The sequence below is a fragment of the Trichechus manatus genome, unplaced genomic scaffold (assembly GCF_000243295.1).
Source record: "Trichechus manatus latirostris isolate Lorelei unplaced genomic scaffold, TriManLat1.0 scaffold00029, whole genome shotgun sequence".
Taxonomy (NCBI): Eukaryota; Metazoa; Chordata; class Mammalia; order Sirenia; family Trichechidae; genus Trichechus; species Trichechus manatus.
In genome coordinates, this window is record NW_004443965.1 from 6,278,134 (window position 1) to 6,284,001 (window position 5,868).

The following is a 5,868-nucleotide window of genomic DNA, read 5'->3' on the forward strand; positions in this document are numbered from 1 at the left end:
AAGGTAAGCTACAGTTTCTGTCAGATTTTTAAAAGGGTCTAGAAATCCCTGTTCTAAAATTATTTAAAGGATATGGATAAATTGGATACAGTTATATCAGTTAAAGCTTGGTGCTCATGAGATCAAAGCAGTGAATTTCAGGTATTTTACTTTGGAAAACAGGTTAGGCCTGTCGGGATAGTCACAGCAATATAAGACAGGACAATTAGGGAATAGCTAAGATTTTGATTTAGACAGGTCCACGGTATGAGGTATGGTAAGTAACACTTTCTGCTATAACAACAACAACAAAAATCTCAGTGGCTTAACAAAATAAAGCTTATTTCTCATTCACACAAACTCCAATGTGGATAATCTTGGTTAACAAGCAGCCTTCCGTGTAGTCATTCTGGAATCTAGGTTCCTTGAATCCTATGGCTCTGTCTTCCTATATGGCTTTGGAATCCTCCGTTTGGACGTCTGCATTTAGCCAGCAGATAGAAGAGACAGAGGTTTGGAGGGTCACATGAGAGATATCTCTGCACCAAGGATAGACATCGCTTCCATCCACATTTAGTCAGAATTCAGTCACATGATCAAACCTAACTGTAAAGGAGCTTGGAAAATATAGTCTAGCAGCATACCTAGGAGGCAGAAGAAATGGATTTTGGTGATTTATATAGCATTTCTTCCCTACTCACTAGAATGAAGCAACAATATGAGGAAGGGGTTGGGGGCGAGGAAGACATGCTACTTTAGGTAATGAGAGAAAGTCCAATGTCATAGGCAGACAAAGGTATTCTACAGAAGATAGTGGCGAAAGAAGAAGGCTTAAAGGAGGTAGAAAAGCATCCAGAGGATGGTATGGGCACAGTGACATAAGATCTAAGAGCAAAAATGCTCAGAATTTCAGTCATGGAGGCAAGAGGAATTTGAGGATTCAGTTATCAGCAGTAGAGCCCCAGTCACCTAACTGGTATTTAGGAAATGTGCTTGGCTGCTAACCAAAAGGTTGGCAGTTTGAACCCATCAGCCGCTCCACAGGAGAAAAGACCTGGATATCTGCTTCCATAAGGATTACAGCCTAGGAAACCCTGCGGGGCAGGAGTAGGTCCCTGGGTGGCACAAATGGTTTACACTCCTCTACTAACCAAAATGTTGGAGGTTTGAGCCCACCCAGTGGTGCTGTGGAAAAAAGTCCTGGTGATATGCTTCTGTAAAGATTACAGCCAAGAAATCCCGATAGAGGAGTTCTATTCTGTAACACACGGGGTTGCCATGAGTCGAGATCTACTTGACAGCAATGGTTTTGGTTTTGGTTTAGGGGTAACAGTGGGGGTAAGAGTAGGTTCAGGCAACAGCTAGGGTGAACTAAGAGCTGCGGAGGTAATAGAATTTGAATAAATGGGACCTCATAAAAATTAAAAACTTGTGTTCATCAAAAAACTTTACAAAAAAATGTGAAAAGACATGTTACCGACTGGGAAAATGTCTTTGGAAACCATATATCCTGTAAGAATCTAATGATTAAAATATACATAAAACTTCAACAACTTAACAAAAAGAAAAATAAGCCAATCTTAAAATGGGCAAAGGACTTGAATAGACATTCACCAAAGAGGACATTCAAATGGCCATCAAACACTTGAAAAGATGCTCAACATTATTAGCCATCAGAGAGATGCAAATCAAAACCACAAGGAGATACCATTTCCCTTCCACCAGGATGGCTAAGATAAACAAACAAACAACAACAACCAGGAAATAATATATGTTGTTGAGGAGGTGGGGAAATTGGAACCCTTATTACTTACTGGTGGAAATGCAAAATGTTACAGCTGTTGTGGAAAACAGTGTGGTGTTTCCTCAAAAAACTAATAAAAGAATTACCATAACCTGTTGCCGTCAAGTCGATTCCAACTCATAGCAACCCTATAGGAAAGAGTAGAACTGTCCCATAGGGTTTCCTAGGCATAATCTTTTTTTTTCCCCCCTCTTTAAAGTTTGTTTTAATGGGTCTCAAAATTCTGTGACAGATTTTTGGTCAAGTTTTTTCCATTTAAAAAGTACTGATTTTAAAAACTAATAATACTGGGACACAAAAAAAGAAACAAATGGTCCACCAAATATTTCTGTCCTTCTGAAGGCTTTAGAATGTATTATTATCATTAATCAGTCTTTTACTATTAAACTTAAATGGCCAATGAGACAAACAGTTCTGAGACCATTCTTCCACCACTGATTAAGACTAGGGTGGCAGGTGTTATTGGTAACATTCGTTTAGCCTTCTGAGCTTTCTGAGCAGCCTTGGTGACCTTGCCATCTCCAGCAGCCTTTTTGTCCACTGCCTTGATGACACCCACAGCAACTCATTGTGAACAGCAAAATGACCCAGAGGGGGATAGTCAGAGAAGCTCTCAACACACGTGGGCTTACCAGGAGCCATGTCAACGATGGAAGCATCACCAGACTTCAAGAATTTGGGACCATCTTCTAGCTTCTTACTAGAATGGCACTCAATCTTCTCTTTGAGCTCAGCAAACTTACAAGCAATGTGAACTGTGTGACAATCCAGCATAGGTGCATAGCCAGCACTGATTTGTACCGTGTGCTTCAGGATGATCACCTGAGCAGTAAAGCCACCTGCTTCCTTTGGTGGGTCATTTTTGCTGTCACCAGCCACATTGCCACGATGAACATCTTTGACAGAGACATTCTTGCCATTGAAGCCTACATTGTACCCAGGTAGAGCTTCGCTCAAAGCTTCATCATGCATTTCAACAAACTTTACTTCATTGGTGACATTGACTGGAGCAAAGGTGACCACCATGCTCGGCTTGAGAACACCAGTCTCCACTCTGCCCACAGGGACAGTGCTAATACCACCAATTTTGTAGACATCCTGGAGAGGCAGACGCAGAGGCTTGTCAGTTGGATGCATTGATGGCAGGATGCAATCCAGAACTTCAGCAGCGTGGTTCCACTGGCATTGCCATTCTTATGGGTGACTTTCCATCCCTTGAACCAAGGCATGTTAGCACTTGGCTCCAGCATGTTGTCACCATTCCAACCAGAAATTGGCAAAAATGCTACTGTGTCTGGGTTGTAGATAATTTTCTCAATAAACGTGCTGACTTCCTTAACGATTTCCTCATATCTCTTCTGGCTGTAGGATGGCTCAATGGAAGCCATTTTGTTAACACCAACAATTAGCTGTTTCACACCCAGTGTGTAAGCCAGAAGGGCATGCTCATGGGTCTGCCCATTCTTGGAGATACCAGCTTCACATTCACAAACATCAGCAGCAACAATCAGGACAGCACAGTCAGCCTGTGATGTTCCTGTAATGTTGTTTTTGATAAAGTCCCTGTGTCCTGGGGTGTCAGTGATGGTCACATAATAGTTGCTGCTTTCAAATTTCCACAGGAAGGTATCAGTGGTGATACCTCATTCACATTCAGCTTTCAGTTTATCCAAGATCCAGACAACTTGAAGGAGCCCTTTCCCATCTCAACAGCTTCTTTTTCTCAAATTTCTCGATGGTTATTTTGTTGATCCCATCACATTTGTTGATCAGGTGACCAGTAGTGGTGGACTTGCCTGAATCTACACATCCAATGATAATAATGTTGATATGGGTCTTTTCCTCTACCATTTTGGCTTAGACTTGGTGATAGTTTTCACCAACACCTGTGTTCTGGTGGCAAACCCGTTGAGAAAAAGCCCTAGGCATAATCTTTATGGAAGCAGACTGCCACAGCTTTCTCCCATCGAGCGGCTGGTGGGTTCAAACCACTGACTTTTTGGTTAGCAGGTGACTGCTTAACCACTGCACTACCAGGGATCCTTATAGAACTACAGTATAACCCAGCAATCCACTCCTAGGTATATATCCAAAAGACCTGAAAGCAAACACTCAAACAGATAATTGTACACCGATGTTCACTGCAGCACTATTCACAATAGCCAAAAGGTGGAAATAACCTAAATGTCAATCAACAGTCGAATGGATAAATAAAATGCTGTACATACATACAATGGACTACTACTCAGCCAGTAGGAGAAATAAAGTCTTAACACATGCTACAGTTTGGATAGAACTTGAAGACATTATGCTCAGTGAAATAAGTCAATCACAAAAGAACAAATATTATATGACCTCACTTATATAAACAGGCAAGAAAAGGCAAATGTATAGAGACCAAAGTTTATTAGTGGTTATCAGAGGCAGGAGGGAAGAAGAAAAGGGTGGTTAACAGTGATGGAAAAATCACATTGATTAAGGTTAGAGTTGCACAGCCAGTTATTGTAATTGCTGTCAATAAGTTGTACACTTATAAAAAGTTGAATTGGCAAAAGTTATACTTACAGTGACAAAAAAAAAAAAAAAAGTAGCTGCTGAGGCTCCCTATGTACAACTAAACACCTCATGGGATTTTGTTCCTTGGTTTGGAGGTTTAGGGTCACAGTTTCAGAGAACATCCAGTTAATTAGACTAACATGTTTAGTGCTTCTGTTCTACCTCCTAGATTGTTGTGTAGTGCCTGGTCTTAAGAGCTTGCAAGCAGCCATTCAAGGCACAACAATTGGTCTCTATTCACCTGAGGCAACAGAGGAAGAAGGACAGTCAGGAATAGAAGGAGGATATAGAATGTGTGGCTAATTACCTCCATGAACAACTGCCTCCTTTGCCATGAGACCAGAAGAAATGGACAGTGCCCAACTACTATTACTGAATTTTCTGATCAAAATTCTGTAGCAGAATCCTGATCAAAAGGGAGAAATTGCAGAACACAACATCAAGTTCTAAAGGAATCCAGAACTTCTGGCACCATGGAGGCTGGATGAACCCCTGAAAATATTGCCCTGATATCATCTTTAAACCCTAAGCCAAAAATATCCCCCAAAGTCTTTTTAAAACAATAGTTTAGTTTAATTAGTAAAGAATGTCCGCCTTGAGCATTGTGCTATTTTTTAAAAAAAATTTATTGTGTTTTAGGTGAAAGTTTACAGTGCAAATTAGGTTCTCATTCAAAAATTTATACACAGGCAGACTTCTGGCAAAATGGCGCTCTAGGCAGAAGCACCATGCTGTCCCTCCACAGCAAAGATCCAAAAAACTAAGCCAAACAGAGAAAACAGCAATTTTGAAATCCTAAAACATCAAATGAAGAGATAAAGAACTCAGTCAAGCACCAAATGGAGTCAGAAAACTGATAGAGAACGGAGAGCAAGGAGAGATTCATGCAGAGGTTCCCTATCAGCTAACACAGCACGGATCCGCCATCATGGATTCCTATCAGAGACCAGCAAATAGGGAGTACGAGAAGGCAGCTTCACGGGGCTTCCAGCAAGGGACAAAACAACCAGTAATTTGTGATATACATTTTCCCAGCCCCCACCCTTCTTCACCCCCAGTCGGCCTCCTCTGCTTCCCATGGCCACAGTCTCTTGGCTGGGAAGCACTGGCCGGCTCCCTGAGTGCCATTTGTTGGCTGCTGGTGTTGCTTTTTCTGCTTCTTTTGAGTTCTTCCTTACCTCTCACCACCTCCCTCTCCTTTTGCTGAAATACCTCGCTCCACGTGCCATCTTTGCTTCTTCCTAAGGGGCTGTGGAGCTCCATTCGAGTGTGGAACTGTTTCCCGGTCTGGGCTGCCATGCTGGTGGTATCCTGGGGCTTTTGTTTGTTTCTTTCTTTTGAATTGTTTGTTTTCTTTTCATTTTCTCGAGTTGGGAGCCTATTCTGGCCAGGCAGCTCTACATGGCTTGGGACCTACTACATCAGCTTGTGCAGATGCGCAGAGGGATCCCCGAGTACATTTCTTTTTTAGTGGTGTTTTTTTTTTTTCCTGTTTTTTGGGGGGCTTTTCTTGTTCTTTTTTTTTTTTT

At 41.7% G+C, this 5,868-nt stretch overlaps 1 pseudogene; it reads right to left on the reverse strand.

Annotated features, from left to right (window-relative positions):
* Positions 1-2,171: 2,171 nt before the first annotated feature.
* LOC101360400 (elongation factor 1-alpha 1 pseudogene) lies at positions 2,172-3,665 on the reverse strand (annotated as a pseudogene).
* Between the last annotated feature and the right edge of the window lie 2,203 nt (positions 3,666-5,868).